Source organism: Chiloscyllium punctatum, chromosome 51 (assembly GCF_047496795.1).
Source record: "Chiloscyllium punctatum isolate Juve2018m chromosome 51, sChiPun1.3, whole genome shotgun sequence".
Lineage (NCBI taxonomy): Eukaryota > Metazoa > Chordata > Chondrichthyes > Orectolobiformes > Hemiscylliidae > Chiloscyllium > Chiloscyllium punctatum.
The window spans coordinates 44,223,073-44,242,896 of NC_092789.1; positions in this window are offsets into that span (position 1 = coordinate 44,223,073).

Sequence of the window (19,824 nt, forward strand, 5' to 3'; positions counted from 1 at the left end):
TCGACTCTTGCTTCCCAACTCCCTCTTCCAGGTTTCTTGTTGAGTTTGCTGCAGCATTGCGTCTCCAGCTCTGTTTATATCGTCATAAGTCTCAGTTCCTTACATTCCCCCTCTGTCTCTGTTTACCACTTTTAATTCTCCCTTTGTGAATTCCCATCTGTTCGCCTCTCCTTTCATCTCACATTTGTTTCACCAGATCTGTTTCTTCCTTTGTATTTTGTACTTTTTCATTTCTCAGATATTTATCCATATTTGTTTCACCTCATCTCCGTTCCTTAACCTGCTTCTCTCCCTCTCTTATTGTTTTCTTCGGTTTTTGTTTAGCTGTTTCTCACCGTTTCCTTTCCTCATTTGCTCCTTCTCTATTTCTCACATTTTGTACTGGGCCTCCTGTTTCTCCCCAGGTATTTCTATCTGCTTCTCCTTCGCTTTTTCAAAGCATTCCTATTGGGATTCTATTCAGCCCATGGAGCCCACACTGACCCTCTGATGCTCACAAATACCTAACAAATACATGCCGAAAATCACATGGCTAATCCATCTTGTTCCCGCATCGGTTGACGGTCTGTGCGAGTGATCATGGTACCATGACCCAGCCTGCACATCTTTGGACTGTGGGAGGGCACTGTAACATCCAGAGTAAGCCCACACAGACAAAGAGGGAACATGCTTACAGGCAGTCACCCAAGTTTGAACTCAATCTCGGATCCTGCCAATGTGTGGCAAAATTACTAACCACTGTTCTGCCCCTGTCTTCTTCTGTTCTGTTCCATATTCTCTTTATTCCTTCATGATTCTCCTTCTAACTTGTTTCCGCTCCGTTTCTCTGCCCCATCTTCTCCCAACCAGATTTTTGCGCTGTGTCTCCCTGTTCAATTCTTCACTTATGGTTAACCATTCCTCTGTTGTTCACCTTGTTGTGACATCATAGTGACTGCCATGCGAACTAAATCAGCATCCGTATCCCCGAATCACTTCACATGAAAAGTAAAACATTCAATGATTTTCAAAGAGCTGACATCTCAAAAATTTCCAAATGTTTTCCAGATTGCCGTTCCTTTCTCAAAATATCAATAATCCTTCAACTCAGGATAAGACTGAAGAGAGCAGAACTCAAAACTGCTTCCAGTCCAGCAGCTTCCACGCACACAGCCTTCTCCCCAATTTCAAGATTAAACCCATTCAAACTGCATATTTCATGATTCTCTGTGAATGAATGGCTATTCCAGTGTATCCTGGATTGACCCGTCCAAGTCCAAACAACTGCTATTCTCTGAGCAACGCATTCTAATGCCAAAATGTGAATAGTGTTCTAGAAACAACAATTAACCTGCAAACATCTATCCAGGCCAGTCCTGCAAACAAATATATTTCCGTTTTCCTTCCAAATATAAGCTGCTGCTCAAAGATCAAATCCAACTTTCACTCCAGATTCTACAATAGATTAGCGAAAAATAGAAGTTACATTTGCAAGTCTCAACAACAAGCATATTCCCAATCCAAATCTCACCCACATACATGCTGCAGGCCCTATCCCTCCAAACCTATCCTGTTCGTGGACTTTACCAAATCACTTTTAAATGTTGTAATGGAATCCACATCCATTACGTTCTCAAGATATCCATTCCACAAACCAACCGCTCTCTGTGTTAAAAAATGACTCTGTTTATTTTCTGAATGCGCTATGTCTCATTTTAAAGTTGTACCTCCAGACTTGAAATTCGCACCATATTGAAATGGCATTCTCCAAATAATATGACGTTATTGTAGCGGATCAGTTATCAGCATATAATGGGTCAACTGGATGACTCCTTCTACGAATATACATGGTTCTTGGTCTTTCCCTCTCTGCCTTTTTGAATTTCTTTCTGTTCGTCTGTTGATCTGTTTGGTTGCCTGACATTCCAGGAGATGACCAGACCTGGTCATGTGAAAGGGTGGAGCAGGTGTCAGGGGATGAATGGTTTATGCATGTTCCTATTTTATGTGTTTTGGATTCCCTCTCTCTACGTTTGTGTGGGCGTATCTCTCTGTCATTTTCTCTCTGTCTTTCTTTCTAAGGGAAAATCATCAGCAAACGTCATATTGAATGGGCCGACTGGCCCAAATCCAACACTCGTTTACGAATTTCTGTGTTTGGTCTCCCTGCTGGTTTCTCTCGTTCTATAAAGAGGATGTTGCCAATACCAGTGGGAAAGAGTTTTTAAAAAAGTATTGCCAAGATCGGACTTTATTCCTTGGAAAGTAGATGAAAGAGGGGTGATCGTATTGAGAAGTGTTCATTCAATAGTGGCAGAGATGAGTCCATGTTGTATTTTTACCGAGGGTTGGGTAAAATCGTGGTCATTGGATTCAGGTGAGAAGGGAAAGATTTATAAAAGACCCGGTGGGCAACCTCTTCACCGAGAAAGTGCTGCATATCTGGAATGGGATGCCAGAAAAAAAATACTCGAGGCAGGTGCAGCATCAATATTTTGAAAAGCATTCGGATATGTACATGGATGGGAAGGAGTGGAATGATATGTACCAAATGCAGGCAATTGGTACTATCTGAGTGGGCACCATGGTCGGCACGGTTCATTTTCAGCCCAAGGATGTGTTTTCATTCTGTGTTACTCTATGACTCTATCATAAGAGGATCAACCATGATCAGACCAAATGGTAGAGCAGGCTTGATTGGCAGACGAACCAGTTTCTATCCCCACTTTCAATCTTTGCATGCAAATATCACAGGAGGTACTGTCAGATGATAGACTCATGGGAACTGGAGGATTACTGGGAAGACTAGGCTTGAGTGGAGTGAAGCCTGGAATCCGGCGCAGATATCATCTCCTGGGAAAGCGGGCACTATACTTTCACTGTGCCAGCCAGTTACTCGACAAGCCCCACCAACGCGCCCACATGTTGTGGCGACTGGCCTGTGTGGATGACATGCCACCATGGCAATGGGACAGTTGTGTACAGAGACATGGCCATGAATCCAAGGATGAGGATGAATATACTTTTCCTCTTAATGTCAGCTCCTCCAAGCCGGGAAGTAGATGGCAGAGGTAATGTTGCACCGTTTACAATCCTAGTACCAAACGAATGATATCCAAAAACCCAATATTAAGAGGCAAGTAAAAAGCGGAGACCTCCAGACTGGTAACTGTTCGAGACCAGCCAAAAGCAGTCTGTCACTATCGGCAAAGAGTCCCAACGACTCTCTGTCTCTCACTTTGTTTTTCTCTTGTTCTCAGACTCTCAGTCTTTTTTCTACTTCTCTCTCACTCTACCACTGTCGTCTCTCACACACTCTGTCTTACTCTCACTTCCTGTCTTCCTATTTTCTTGCACACTCACTCTGTCGCTATCTTTGTCTCCTTTATTTTTGCCTGTCCTTCTGTTTCTCTATCTCAGAATTTCTCATCATTCTCACTCTGCCTGTCATTTTATTGTCCTACCCGCTGTCTCGCTGCCCCTTTATGTCTTACTCCGTTTCAATGTCCTTGTCTGTCTGCATTGCAATCCCTCATTTTTCTCACACATCCTCTCATTCCTTCTATTTTCATTTATATATTGTTCAATCTGTATTTGTGTTTCACTCTGTCTCTCTGTCACTATTTCTGTCATTCTCACTTTGTATACATCTCGGATGATTTCTATTTACATCTCATTCTCTCGTCTCTCTCAGACTCTTGTCATCCTTACATACATGGACTCTCATTTGTGTCGTCTCAGTCTCGCTTGCCGTGTAACTATATGTCATACTGTCTGTCATTTGCCGCCTCTCAGTCCCACTGACTCACTTGTATCTGTGACGTTCTCTGCCAGTCACTCTTCCCCGCTCCTTTGTTGTTCTCTCCAATATTCTGTCACTCTTCCTATGTATGTAGCGCTCTCTGTTTCACTATCCGTCCCCCTCTGCCTCTCTGACGCTCTCTCCATTCCTCTCTGATTCTGCCGCTCATTTGCTCCCAATTTCCATCTCTATCTCTGTCTCACTCTCTCATGGTATTTTTCCGGTTTCTTTGTCTACTGTCCTCACAACTATTTTTTGTTTTTGATTCCGGATTCTGCTCCCATTGTATTTTTCCAGCAGTTTTTCCGATGAAAGACATTCCTCACTCACACGGCGAATGAAATCCGCTGCTTCAATTTCTTTACTCTAAAGTGACAGGGAGATGTCTGCCGATTTGTCTTGGTTGATGCTGTTAGACACCAGAATATTGTGAGGAACGATTCTGGGCCAGGTGCGTCCTAACTCCTTGGAGATGAGTAGTTCTGGACCGAACAAACCCACAACAAGACGATTAGAACACCCTCGTTCCTGGCATGATGGATCACTACCGGCTGAATCCAGGACCGCTTGAAATCAGTAAATTGCGCACCCTCTCTCTGATATATCCCGGGATTTCACCAGCACACTGCATCTGCATTTCAGAGGTTCTGTCAAATGTTTATCACCTTCTTCACTGGGTTAAACTGCTGTTCGTTTTCCCAATCTCACTGGGCGACAGGGGTATGTCTATTCGAAGATTTACATTTAGAATCCCTATGGTGTAGAAGCAGAATAGTGAATGGTCTTGTCAGAGTGGATATCGAGAAGATGTGTTCATTAGCAAGGGAGTATAGGTTATTAAAGCACAGCTTGAGGGTAAATGGACATTTTCGAATAGTGAAAAAGAGAAACGTCTTCAGCCAGTGAGTGGGGAACCTATTCTGCTCTATCTTACTCTGTTTCTATATCACTGCCTCTCTGCCCTTCACTTCCTCCTTTCTCTCATACATTTTCCTTTCATCAATATGTTGCTCAATCTGTCTTTGGTCTTCACTCTATCTCTTTTTCATTTTTTTTCTGTCACTCCCATTCTGACTGCTTCTATATATAATTTTCTCTCATGTCTCTCACTGTCGCTTGTCACCCTTGCTCACATTGGCCCACTCAGTTTCTCTCGTTTCAGTTTTACTCAGTGTAATAAGCTGAATCAATCTCTTTCACTTACTACCTCTCACTCTATCTGTCTCCCTTGTATCTCTTGTATGACTTTATGTGCATCTCACATTCTCTCCCTCTCATTCCTCACTCTGTCTAGCTTTCTGCTTTTCCTTCTCTTTCTGTCGTGCTCTCTATTTCGTTGTCCTTGCTACTCCACCTCGGTCACTCTCTCTACATTTGTATCTCTGCCGCTCAAAGACAGTCTCAATTGCTCTCAATCTCTCTCTCTCTCACACACACACACACAAACACACACACAGAGTTTGATTGTCGACACGCTTCACATCGATTTGAAGTTCTTGATTCCGTATTCTGCTTCCACTGCACATTTTCCGTCGGTTTTGTCTATGAATTATCTGCCTGACTCACAGGCCAGCTATTGTGAGGAGCGTTTCTGGACAAGGTCCGTCCGAATTCCCTGGAGCTGAGTTGTTGAAAGCCTAATAGACAAAGAAAAAGACAACGAGAGCGACCCTGATTGCTATGAGTACGGAATTCAAAAGTATGAGTTCTTGACTTCTTTAAATAATTAACATCTATACTCACGCTCTGAAATATCCCAGGATTATCCACATCTCACTGCCTTGGCTTTTCAGAGACTCTGTCCAAATTCCACCACCTTCTTCTCTGGGTCAATATCCTGATCATTTTCCCCAAACCACTAGGGTGACAGAGAGATGGTCATTTGAAGATTTGCATTTACCTTCGCGACAGTGCAGATGCAAATACTGAATGGGCTGATAAGAGTGGAAATTGCGTAGGTGTTTCCATTGATAGGAGAGAATAGGACCCAACAGCAAAGCCTGGGTGTGAAAGGAAGCACTTTAAAAACCGACATAAGGAGAAATGTATTTATCCAGAGATTGGTGAATCTATGGAATTTATTGCCACAGACGTTTTTGCAGGTCAGGTAGTTGAGTATATTCAATTCAGAGACAGATGGTTTCCTGATTATCGGGGGGATGAAAGGTTGGGGGAAAGCGGGAGAATGGGAATGATAAACCTATCAGCCATGATTCAATGCCAGAGTAGACACGATTACCAGAAATGTGTAATTTATGTATCGTATTGGATACATTCTGGAAAAGATGTTGATCTTTAGAAGAAGTATGTATTACACCTGAACTGGAGGGGCACCACAGGAGGTTTGCTAGAGATCTTTGGGAGAGTTAAATCTAGATAAGCAGTAGTGTTGAAAACAGCACCATGGAGCAAATTTTGCAGTAGACAGTGATGCTCTACCTACAGATTGCAGAGGATCTGTGAGAAGGGACTGGCTCTAGATTGTGCGAAGGTGCAGTCAGTGTGATGGGTTGCAATGTGTCTACTTTAATACAAGAAGCATCAAGAATGAGCGTTCAGAACTCCAAATCTGGATGAATACTTGGAACTGTCATTTTGTGGCCATTACGGATAATTGAATACCAAAGAGGCAGGAATTGTTGTTGGATGTCCCAGCGTTTAGATGTTTCAAAAAGAATTGGCTGTATGGGGCTGAAAAGAAACGGAGGATTGGCATTGCTAATCGGCAATAATTGATAATATCACAGCTGCACAAAGGAAGATCGTCGATGATGGTTTGTGTACAGAGTCAGTATGGGTGGAAATCAGAAAATTTCATATCAATGTCCAAGTGACAGGGAGAAAGAGAGTGGTCAGGAAATGGGTAAGATTCATTGATTGTCGTCACACTGCAGAAGCAAAGCTGCCACGTTTTGCAGCGCCTCAGAAAGAGTTTTACCAGAATGTTGCCTGGATCGGAGATGATGAGTCACCAATAGCCTTTTGACAAATTCGGATGATTTCTGCTCGTGTTTAGGTGGTGAGAGGCGATCTGAAAGAAGTATACAAAACAACCAAGTTTGTAATGTCGATTCCGACCGGGCACAGGGGAAAATGTTTGAAAGAATATGCATGAGACCGTTTGGTTTTACAGAGAGGGTGGTAGATGTCCGGAATACACTGCCAGGGAAGTGGTAAAATTGGATATGATAGCAAAGTTTAACAGGCAATTCGATAGACAGATGAGCGTGTAAACATATGTAAGCGATGTAATCGATCTTGACCATGTGAAGGCAGATGTTAATGCACTGATCGTCACAGACATGCTGGCGGAAGGGTCTGTTCCTGTGTTGTAATTCTCTCTGTTCAAAGGAGAATTTTAGCTTCGGAGAGAGGCTAGATTTAAACGGAACTTTTTTTCTTTGGAGCTAAGGCAGTATTGGGCAGGCATGTTTCATGTGAACATGGTTTTGCGAGCACGGGCAGAGCGAGCAGAAAACAGCTGCTCCCCTGAGTCCAATAAGGGGACACAAATAGAACTTGAAAGGCACAAGGTATTGAAAGGACATGAAGATGATCTCTTAGGTTCTGTGATTCTCTGCTCCAACAGACACAAATAGAAACTCGCAGGCAATGTCATTGGCTCATTGTCCACTCTTCACTTGCGAGAAGGGGACCGTGCTTTTGCACACAGAGGGATGCTTGTACATCTCAAATGCATCACTCTCCGACCACAAAGACTGGAAAGAAAATTGCGAGTTGTACTGGGAAGGAGACATAATGCACACGTCATTTTGGTCTACAAACAGGAGAAAACCAGTTGCATCACTTCTGAGCCACACTGATAAAATACAAAGGGAAATATCTACCAAGCTTGGCTGACATCATGAGGTGAACGAACCACTGAGTAGGCAGAAAACAAATAAAAACTGCCAATCTACAATCGCGACTTATCGGTCTGGGAGACTGCCAGGGGTACTATGTGTGGTCACCCGAACACACCAAATAGGAACAGGAGCAGGCCACTCAACAATTCCAGTTTAATAGAATTCAAATCAATGAGATCATGACCAACTGAAAGAGCTAGAAACGTTCGGCAGATTTAGAAGCAATTGTGAGGGGAAATCACTGTCACCTTTTCGATTGAAATGATCCTTCCTCAGAACTGCGAAAGGCACCACAGTTCTGAGGAACGGTTGATCGCCCGGAAAGTTTAAATCTGATTTGTATCCACAAATGCTGAACATTTCCGGTAATTGCTGATTTTCTTTCTGATTTGCAACATTCCCAGTTCTTTCGTTTTCTATGCAAAAAGGTCGTGGCTGATGTTTTTTCAGTCGTCACCTGTGCTTTCTTACGAGTTCGTTGAGCAACTTCCACATGTCAATGATCGACAATATGTCGACATCAGCATAAAAACAAAATTATAAACTATTTGCATTCATACCTTTTGAGAAAGGGAATTCCAAGCACTCACAACGTTTTAAATGAGCACCTCCTTCCTCTAAAGTAATGAACGTCTATTTCTTGAATATGGACTATGCATTCACAATTTGGATGAGAAAGTAAAAGCGACAATTAGTAAGTTTGCAAATGACTCAAATTCGGTAGTGTTGTTGATCGTGAGGAATATAGTCTCAGTTTTGAGTTTGATAATGCTCATTTGTTCCATTCGCAGATCTACGGCAGATAGAATTTAATCCCAGAAAGTGTGAGCTGATGCATTTCTGAAGTCTCATAGGGTACGGAGCAGCACAATGTATGTTAGGCCCCCAGGACGTATTGAGGAACGATGGAAACTTTGTATGCAAGTTAGTAGATCTCTGAAGATGTGAAGACCTGTAGACAGTGTTATACGGAGGACATACGTGTTGTTTTCACTTTTTTTGTCATTTCAAATTGGAAGCAAGAAAGTCTGCTTGCAAAATTATAAATCATTGCGTCAACCATATTTGGAATACTGAGTGTAGCTCTGCACACCACACTATTGGAAAGTCCTGCTTCCACCTTAGACATAATAGACGAGATGCAGCCTGATTTTACCTGGGATGGAAGTTCTCAGCTATGATGTGTGACTGGGAAGGCTGGATTTGCTCTCCTTGGAGCCCAGAATACTGAGGAGGAATGGGAGATTTTGAGAGCAATAGATTATGAAAATCTCTTTCCAATGAGTGCCGTGTCTAAGACTAGAGTGCATCAGTTTCATAGGTGTCGTAATTGGTCCAAAATAGAATGTGCTGCCTGAGGGCTTGGTGAAGGCATTTGCTGTATTCCTGTTGAAAGAAAGGCCAATATTCCATTCGCAGGTCAGTGACAACGCTGTTGAAGTGGGTCTGCCTTCACGTGCAGCGGCAGACGAGGTCAAGATTATAATTGCGTTGTGAGTCTGGAGTTAAATATAGGGACAGGGTAGGTCAGTAATACGCACAGCGCTGTGCCTATGGATTCGATTGAAGGGCTGAGCAGGTCTGTATTTATCGCATTGCTGTTATCATTAAGCCACCATGTATAGACAGAGTAGGTTAATGGAACTATGGTTCTGGATTCATAAATAGACCCAAACCAGAGTGTTGGTAAAAGTAATGCTGTCATCACAAGTATAGGCATAGGAGATCAACAGCAATCATCGTGCTGTGGGTCTGAGGTCGCATGCCGATCCAGAGTACGCCAGTTATAATAATAGTGCTGTGGGATTTCAGTGACATGTATACTCACAGCAGGTCAATAATAACCAGATTGATGAGTATCGAGAGTCACCTTTGGAGGCAGAGCAGAGACGTGAAACCAAGGTACTGTGGCCCTGGAGTTTAATGCAGAGATAGCAAGAGTAAATAAAAATCACGATACATTTTCAGAAGTCATATGAAAAGACACAGCATGTCAGTGGCATTTAAAATACAGAGGTTCTGGTTTCATATGTAGAGAGAGACAAGGCCAGTGCTTAACACAATGTTTGTTTTTGACTGAAGTTACGGGAAGAGCCAGTTAGGACACTGATAAGCACACGTCGAGGAAAAGCAGATCAGGCAATACTACAGTGCTGTTGGCCAAGAGTCACGTGCAGTTGTAGAACAGATGAGTGCTAACCACAGTGCTGGAGGTCTTCAGTCATCAGGACAGACAGAGCATGTCGGGTAAACCACAGATCCGTACGTCTGGAGTTATAGCGGGAGACAGACATGGTCAGGGGAAATACAGTGCTTCTGTCTGGAGTTACTTGCCTTGACATTGACAACAATAGTGTAGTAGATGAATGGAAAGCAAGGAAAACAATGAAAGGGACACAATGATAACGAGGGGGGCTCTGTATTGGTTTAAAGGGGAAAAAAGAAGCATACTTAGGTTTTAGGAAGCACAAATTGGAAAAGGCCGATGAAGAATTTAAGGAAGGTAAGAAGGTACTAAAGCAGGGTCTCAGGGGATGAAGAAATAGCCATGAATTCCCCTAGGCAAGCAGAGTTAAGGGAAGTTCCGAAATATTACATGCGAACATTAAAACAAGGAGCATAACGAGGAAGAAAATGAACCACACAGGGATAATGGGGGGAACCTGTGCTTGGATGCAGAGGTTGTGGATGAGATATTGTTGAACACTTTGAATCGACATTCACCCAGTAAAAGGATATTGAGGAGAATAAAATTTGTTTTGAGTGTGCATATATGCCAGGGCACAGGGAGTGCAAGAAAGATGTGATTTTGAATCTCTTGAGACGCATTAAGACCAATAAATTGCCAGGGCTTGAATGTATCTACCACAGTTATTGGAGAGTAGGAAGAGAAATGTTTGTTGGAGCTTGGAACAAGAGCTTTGATTCATCGCTAACCACGTAAGAGACCACAGACGACTGGCGATTAGCTATTGTATTAACTGCATTCAAGAAGGGAAATAGGGGTAATACAGGAAATTATAGGACAGTCAGTCTCACATCGGTGTTTAAGAAGATTTTATAGAGAACTCTTTGGAATAGGATTTACATACATTTGAAAAAGAATGGCCCAATTAGGGGCAGTCTACATGCGTTCGTGCAGTACAGGTCATGTTTTTCTGACCTAATTGACTTTTTGAGCAGGTCACACGGATGATCGATAAGGGAAGAGCAGAGTATTTTGCTTACATGGATTTTAGTAAGTGTTTTGAAAAGATACCACCTGGTGGACTCATTCAGAATCTTAAGATGCATGGGATCCATTGGTGATGGGGCCGCGTGGACACACCTTTTGGTTATCCAAATAAGGAAGAGGATGACTGCAGAAGGGTATTTGTTTTCTGGAGGTCCGTGACTAATAGTTGTCCAAAAATGTTCTTATTGGGACCTCCACGAATTCAGATATATCTAAATGAATTATTTTCAAATGCAGATGTAGAGCCATAGTATATCATTGGTATTCGCAACGCTGCGGGTCCAGATTCATAGAATCACAGACATATGCTGCAGGGAAACAGGACTTTTAGTCCAACTACCCCTAATCAGTCCTTGCCAATCCAAACACTAAGACAACGTTGAGGATGGGATCCGAACCCACGTGCGCAGAGCACAATTGATTAGCATACCATCGCCTTAAGCACTCGGCTACCTCGCCCGACCGAGGGTGGACGCTAGGAAATTGTTTCTGTTAGGTGAGGAGACTAGGACCCGTGGACACTGCCTTAGAATTAGAGGGAGTAAATTCAGAACAGAAATGCGGAGACATTTCTTCAGCAGAGAGTGGTGGGACTGTGAAATTCATTGCCACAGAGTGCAGTGGAGGCTGGGATGCTAAATTTCTTCAATGCAGAAATTGATAAATTCTTGATGTCACAAGGAAGTAAGGGCTACGGGGAGAATGCTGGTAAGTGGAGTTGAAATACCCATCAGCCAATATTGAATGGTGGAGTAGACTCGATGGGCCAAATGGCCTTACTTCCACTCCTATGTCTTATGGTCTTACCCCATTATTTACCATTTGGCCGTTAACTCTCTCAATTTTTTCTGCTCATATGCCGATCCAGACACTTTTAAAATGTTGTAACTGTCGCAGTGTTTATCACATCCGCTGCCAGAACATTTCATGCATGCACCACTACTGTGTGAAAAAAGTCTCTCCTCATGCCCCTTTTGACAATTTTCCCACTCACCCTTAAACAAATGCTGTCCAGTTTTGGACTCTCCTAATGTCGGGTAAATGTATGAACTTTGCAACTTATCCATGCCCCTCATGATTTTGTAAACTTTAATAAGGCCACCCATCGGCTCCAGGGAATAGGAAAAACAGCTTGCTGAGGCTTTCCCTAAATCTCAACCCCTCAAACCTTGACAACGTTCTAACAAATCCTTTGTGTTACGGACAGTGTTGTAAGTCTGGAATCAAGTGCAGAAACAGCGTGCACCAGTGGCAACTGCAGTGCTGTGATCAGGTGTCAGCTGTAGATAGATATAAGATCAGTGGGAACCGCTGTGCTTTGGGCTTGCTCTCAAATGTAGAGACAGGACAGATGAATGGCAACCACGGTGCTTTGACTCTGGATCTGCATGTTGAGACAAAGCAAGTTATTGGTAATCACCGTGTTTTGTGCCTCGAGTCACATGCAGATAGAGAGCAGGTTATTTCAAAGCAAAATTACGTCGGCCATGCGGCACATATTGAGACAGAATAATTTAATAGAAGACCCAGTGCTTTTTGCCTGTTGTTACAGTGCAGGTCATTCATAACAGTACTGTGAGTCTGTAGTCACTTGTAGATAAACGCAGGTTGGAGAAACACATTGCTGTCGTCTGATTCGAATGCAGATGCAGAGCAGGTAACTGGTAACCACAGTGCTGTGTGTCAGGACGCGGATGTAGAGAGGGAGCAGGTCAATGGAAACCACAGAGACAGCAAGTTAATAATGTATACACTTTTGTGCTTCTGAAGTCTCAGGTAGAGGCCGAGACGATCAGTGTTGCCTACAGTGCTGTGTGTTTGGAGTTATAAGCAGAGACAAAGCAGATTGTTGTAACCACAATGTCGTTGGTCTGGAGTTATATAGAGCAGTTCAGTGTTAGATACTGTTCTGTGGGTCTGGAGTCGAATGAAGAGACAGTGTAGATGAGAATATTTACAGTGCTACTGTTCTGGAGTCACAGGTTGAGGTAGAGTAGATTAGTGTGAAACAGGGTGCTGTTAATCTGGATTCACATGTGTATCCTGAGTAGGTCAGTAACAACCACAGTGTTTTTGATCTGAATTCAAATGCACAGAGAGAGCAGATCAGGTGAAAATATTGTGCTGTTGTTCTGCAAAGAGATGCAGAGACGGGAGAAATCATTGGTAGCCATAGTGCCGTGCGTCTTGAGTCATAGATCATAAAAATGTACCGCACAGTAACAGAATCTTTGGTCCAACTCAACCATTCCGACCAGACATGCTGAATTAATCTAAACCCATTTGCCAAATTTTCAGCCATATCTCTCTGAAGATTTCCTATTTTCACATTCATGCAGACACCTTTTAAATGTTGCAATTGTAGCAATCTCTATCATTTCCTTCAGCAATTCATTCCATGCTCAAACCACGCTATGAGTGGAAAATGACGCCCATTTTAAACTTTTAAACTTTTCCCTCTTAGACTTCAAACCATGTCGTCTAGTTTTGGACTCACTGACCCTGGGGCGAGGTTATGGACTTTTCACTGTATCCATACCAGTCAAAATTTTATAATCTTCGATGAGGTTCCCCCTAAGCCTCTGATGTTGCAGAGAAAAGCACAACAACGCCTATCCATAAAGCTCAATAACACCATACTTGGTTACATTCTTATCAATGTTTTCTGGTATCCAAAGATCACTGTTTCTCAGTATCTCGCATTGCCGTATCACAATGCCAGGGACCAGTGTTTCATTCTATCCTTGGACGACTTTCCGTGTGGAGTTTGCTCATTGTCCTCGCCTCTACCTGGGTTTCCTCCAGCTGCTCCCGTTTCCTCATACAATCCGGAGATGAGCAGATTAGGTGAATTAGCCATGCTAAGATATCCGTAGTGTTCAGGGATATGTTCGTTAGGCTCATTAATTCATGGAAATGTGGATTAATAGGGGAGTGGAATGCATCTTGGTGGGTTTCTCTTCAGACACGTGGTCTGACGTTGACGCAATGAACCTATTTTCTCACTGTAAGGATTACATGAATCTATGATGTTGTGGGTCTGGCGTAAGACACAGTGCAAACCAGTAGTAACAACAGTGCAGTGGATTGCAGTCACGTGCAGTGACTAAGGAGTTGAGTGGTAATCAAGCTTCTGTGAAGCTGGATTCAAAAGTAGAGACAGACCACATCATTGGTAATCACAATGCAGTCTACCTTGAGGCAGGCATGGAGACAGAGCACATCGGTGGTAACCAGAGTGTTGAGCATCTCAGGTCGCCTACAGAGACAGAACAGATGTTTTGGAAGTATAGCTTTGTGTCACATACTGAGATACAGTAGGTCAATGGCATGCATAGGGTTGCAAACGTGTACTCACATGGAGATGCACAGCAGATTTGTGTTACAGTCAGTGCTTATGTCTGGAGTCACAATCAAAGACCGAGCAGTCCATTGTAAACTGGGTGTGGATTCGCAAATAAGTCCACAACAGATCAGCAGTATCCACAGTGCTGTGTGTCAGACACACTTGTGGAGACAGTGTAGGTGGGTAGTTACCACAACGTTGTCGTTTGGAGTCACATGGTAACAGATATATGTATTCACGAGTATTCGGGGAATTATTGAAGATTTCCACAATGACCGTCAGTTGATCTCCATGCGCCAACAAATCCTTCAACAATGTTACTCAGTTCAAACTACTCCATCTACCTCAATGCCATTCCAATCTATATCCCTCAAGAACTTAAGCCTGGCCTTTGGAGAAAGCTTGGCACGTTATGTTTGTTCCCAACATCAAATAATCCATCTGATATTTTACAAATTGAGCAATCACTCGCTTGCTCAGCACAAGTAGGAGATCGATACCACAGATTGTGGAAATGACTTAATGAAAGTAAACCTGATTGGAAGGCGACATTTTGCAGAAAATGTTCAAAGCTGTTGAAAGAATATTGTGTTCAACTTGAGGGACTGGCATATGACGGCATAGAAACCGTGCTAAGATTTCACAACACCCTCTTCATATCCCATTTCTCTATTGTGAGCAGATCTGAGAAACAGATGTCAGAAATGTTTAATTTGCATTGGATCAAGTAAAATATGGGTTTACATGAATGATGCATGGACTTCGTGGATTATGTTTTGAGGAGATCTGTATTTTCTGAAATTGTGAAGGTGAAGCGTTGGCTTGATTGATGTCGTCAATATATGACCAGTAAAAGACAGTGAATATAATGATATTATGATAAAGAACCAATGGGTTCATTCCAATCTCATGAAGAGCTTGAAGACCAGATGAAATTCTCATCCTCCCCTTTTTAGCCTTGATTCACCAAGTCTAATTTAACTAAGCCACAACATATTTGCAATCAGCGAGACAATCAGAGAAGTGAGAGGAAACCCAACAGAGATGAGGTGCAAGTACAAACTCTGCACAGCCAGTGTACAATTGTGGAATAGAGCCTCACAGCCTGGTGCTGTGAGATGGTAATGCGCACCAATGATCCATTGTGCTGTTTAATGAAGGAAATCGAAATGTGGCAAACATTCCTTGATATCGTACAACACAATATTTTATGATATAACATGATACAATAGAACATAAAGCAATGTTAGTTCATATATTACTCCATTTTTGGCCTCCTTAAGTGGGAAAGTGCAACAAAGGGATATGAAACTGATTCCTGGGCTGGAGTGACTGGTGCATGAAGTGAGGAATGATCGGTTTGAATTTATTTTTTCTTTGTGTTCTTCCCCAGTACCTAAATTGTGCGTGTGAAGTTGCGAGACACAACGAAAAACAACAGGTGTATAAACCCTTTCCACCAGCAGGAAGGAAGGAAGCACCACAGGGGCTAGTGACAAAAAGTGCCCATTGCGCGAAAAGAGCAATGTTCCATGATCAAAAAGATGAAAGGGACAGCAGGGATAAAATCAAAATAGTGTAGGAGGGGATAAATAAAACACTCCACTCCCTGCTGTGCCCGACTATCCCTGAAAATCTCGAGGTTGTTGCTAGGCACCAAGTGCTCCTTCTTCAGGGACATCCGGACTCAAACGTAACCACATAAGACCGGTTTTCAATCGGTCATAACGACCCCCTCAACATTCCTTGCTGCCTAGACCTGTTTATGACCAGTTTTCACAGGCCCAGTAGCAGACCCAGGAGGAGTTCCTCTGACCTATCTTTCTCTATTGGCACATGGTGCCCAAAGATCAGGAGCGTGGGGCTGAAGTGTAACCAAAAGCTGAGGAGAATCTTTTCAAGAAACTCAAAATGAAACACCCCACATATCATTGGTCCTGAAAGCCCCAGCATCACAGAACAAGCAGTTGGGCTGGAAGTCCGTCAACCATCGCAATCTTCACCTAAGCCTGTGCCCTCTGATCCTGGTCTCTCATGCTGAATGGAACATCTTCCCTTTTACACTCCATCGAGGCCTTTCAGTATTCTGTATGTTTCAATTTGCTCACCCTTCATCCTTCGAGATTCCAGCGACCCACATTCCTAAAACCTTCCTCATACGCGCTCGCAGACCAGTTCATCCTTCCTGAGATATAGGCCCAAACTTGCTCACAATGATCAAAATTGGGTCTGGTCAGACCAGAGCCTTATAAAGCCTCAGAACTGTATCCCTTTATTTTTATTCTCGCTCCTACCTGTCTCGTTTACAATCGTGCAAGTGTGAACCCCCTCATTACTGATATACAAACGAGAGGGAACAGAATATTTTTCTTTACTCCGGTAGCAAATATAAAATGATGCACTCAGTCAGCGATGCCCTCATACCGTGAAAGATTTTATTTCTAAATTTCTAAAAGTTTCACCTGAGTTGCCAACAGATTGTTTCATGTTTTCATGATGTCAAATGTTTACCTCCTTCATGGAACAGATTCACTGCCGGTTGACATTTTGGCGACTTCAAATGAAGTTATGCAGCTATTCTGGAATGAATCACAGCACCATTTGTTTCATAGTGAAAAACAGGGATAGATCATTCAAGCATTCGAGCCTGCTGTAACTTTCAATGTGACCTTTGGTGATCAACCAACACTATCCACTGTTACTGTTTTCTCACCATACCCTTTGTTCCATTTCGTTCCAGGAGCCATATCTAATTGCTTCGAAAAACAATATTCAATTTTTTCGCCTTGACTGCTTTAACTGGCAGATAATTCCAAAGTCTCCGCGCTGTCTGTGTCAGGAAAGTTCCCCTACCTCCGTCGAAAATGGCCTATCCTGTCTGCCTTAGACTGAGACCTCCTTTGTTTTCAACTCCTCTCGTCTTCGTGAACATGCTTTTCTGCGTTTAACCTATATACTCTTGCTAGAATATAGATTCAGGCAATTCAGCCCCTCAAGCCTCTTTCCGAACTTTAAGAACAGAAATAATTAAAAACGATCTTCAACAAGAGAGTGGGCAATCGATGGAATTCATTGCAACAGAACGCTATGTAGAGGAAGTAACTGCATTCAGTTTGGAGTGAGAGTGATAGGTTCCTCATTATGAAGGGAACCTAAGGTCACCATGAGATGGCGAGGGATTTTTTTTTAGAAATGTACCAGCCAGGATTGAATGCCAGAGAAGACTCGATGGCCTGAATTTGTGCTTCCTTTGTCGTATGGTCTCATGGGCTTTATGATCAGTTCGTCCCTAAAATTTGCTAACTGCAAGCAACCTTATGCAAAAAGATTTGGAAACAAGTTTAACACAACTAAAGTTGCTTAATGTCTATCATTGGTAGTATGTTAGAATCTATTATAAAGGAGATATCAGTAAATCATTTAGAAATCCAGAGTATCATGAAACACACTGAGCACGTATTCACGGTAGATTTAGAGGTATTGTCACATGTGCTGATATAAAATGAAAAAGACTTGCTATCTCGGCAAGTCATACCATTAAGGTACATTATCGTAAAAGAACAGAGTGCAGAATACATTGTTACAGCTTCAGAAACGCAGCAGAGAGAAAACAAAGATTAGACTTTCGCAGGTTTGTTTCACAGGCTGTGATCAGTGTGGGGAAAGTTTTTCTTGAATCTGTTGATATGTGAATTAAAACATTTAATTCTTCTGACAGTCAGAAGAGGATGAACGATAATATAATCCTGATGACGTGTGGGATCTTTGATTCTGTCGGCTGTTTTCCTGAGACAGCGGGAACCATAGCTGGATTCAATGGATTGTAGACTAATCTGTTAATACACTGGGTATGTTCATGACTCTATGGTATTTCTTGTGGTATTGGGCACAGCAGTTATCGTACCAAGTTGTGATACACACAGACAGGATACATTGTATAGTGCACCGAGAAATAAAAACTAAGCTTCTTGATGTACATAAGGAATTTCCATAGCCCTCTGAGAATGGAGAGACATTCTTGTGCATTCTTCACCGTAACATCGATGGGGAATCTCTGGACAGGTTGTTGGTGATCGTTCCCTCTGGTAACGCTCCTGACCACCTTCATCTGAGCACCACTGATGCAGACAAATGTATGTATTACACTGAGCCATGAGTTAATTCTTGACACTGATATTGGAATTCAAAAGCCACAGTGGGTACATCAATACGGAACGGCTGGCTTGCCGGAGGGTGGGGTGGGAGTGGGGGTGGAGGTTGGGTTGTGGGGGCATGTACGGAGTTCAGTTGATGGGTGGGAGATGAACATTTCTTATCAGGGTAGTTGATCTCACCCCATCGTGATATACTTTCGATGGTGATGCAACATTGATTGCTCGCTGTGGACTGTCACTTTAAAAAATCGAGAACTCAGAACTTGAGAGATTATTAACAAGAGAGAATCTGCAAGACCGCTGAACATGGCTCGTTTGTTCCATTGATCTCAATGTGACTCTGCAGAACTTGTTGGGCGATAATATAATCTCTGCCGTTGCTCCTCACAACGCGTGATTTTGAGGAGGTCAACCCTGATAGTGGGAGGTTTAATATTAAGTAAGATTGCACAGGTGGTTTCATAAACCAGGAATTGATGTGAACGACCCTTCACAGTTTGAGGACCACCTTTAACATTTCCGGTCAGGCCTGCCACTGAGTTAGATCCTGCTGAGTTTGGTGGTTGACACTGTGGCACGAAGTGCAGACAAGATAAATGTTCAGACATGCAGAAGGAGGTTTAAAGGACAAAGAGAGAGAATTAAATAAAGGTCGAGCGAGTGATGAGGGAGCAAGAGAGAAGCATAATGGAGATTGCACGATAAACAGGAGAGGTGGAGGAGACAAAATATTGCAAATACAGGTATTACAGAGAAATTGAGGTGCAATCCGTAATAAGGGACACAGAGACAGAAGATTAATGTATTAGAGGGAATACAGTGAGGTATGCAGAAGGAAAGTAAACGGGTTAGAAAGCGGGATCAGTTCCTGCGGATTGGAGTGTGGCTAATGTTGTACCACTTTTTCAGAAACGTGGGAGAGAGAAAGCAGGAGATTATAGACTAGTTAGTCTGACCTCAGTGGTGAGGAAGATGCTGGAGTCTATTATAAAGGAGGAAATTATGACACATCTGGATCGTAGTAACAGGATAGGTCAGAGCGAGCATGGATTATGAAGGCGAAATTATGCTTGACTTTTCTTCTGGAATTAATTGAGGAAGTAACTCTGAAGATGGACGAGGGAGATCAGGTAGATGTCATGTTCCTGGTTTTTCAGAAAGCTTTTGGTAAAGTCCCACATAGGAGGTCAGTGAGCAAAATTAAATCGCATGGTCTTGGGGCAAAGTACTAACTTGGATTGAATGTTGGTTGGCTGACAGGAAAAAAAGAGTCGTGCTAAATGGCTCCATTTCGGAATGTCAGGCAGTGACCAGTGGAAAACCGCAGGGATCAGTGCTGGGACCGCAACTTTTTACAATATATTAATGATATAGAAATTGGTATCACTAATAACAGAAGCAAATGTGCTGATGATACAAAACTGGGTGGCAGGGTGAAATGT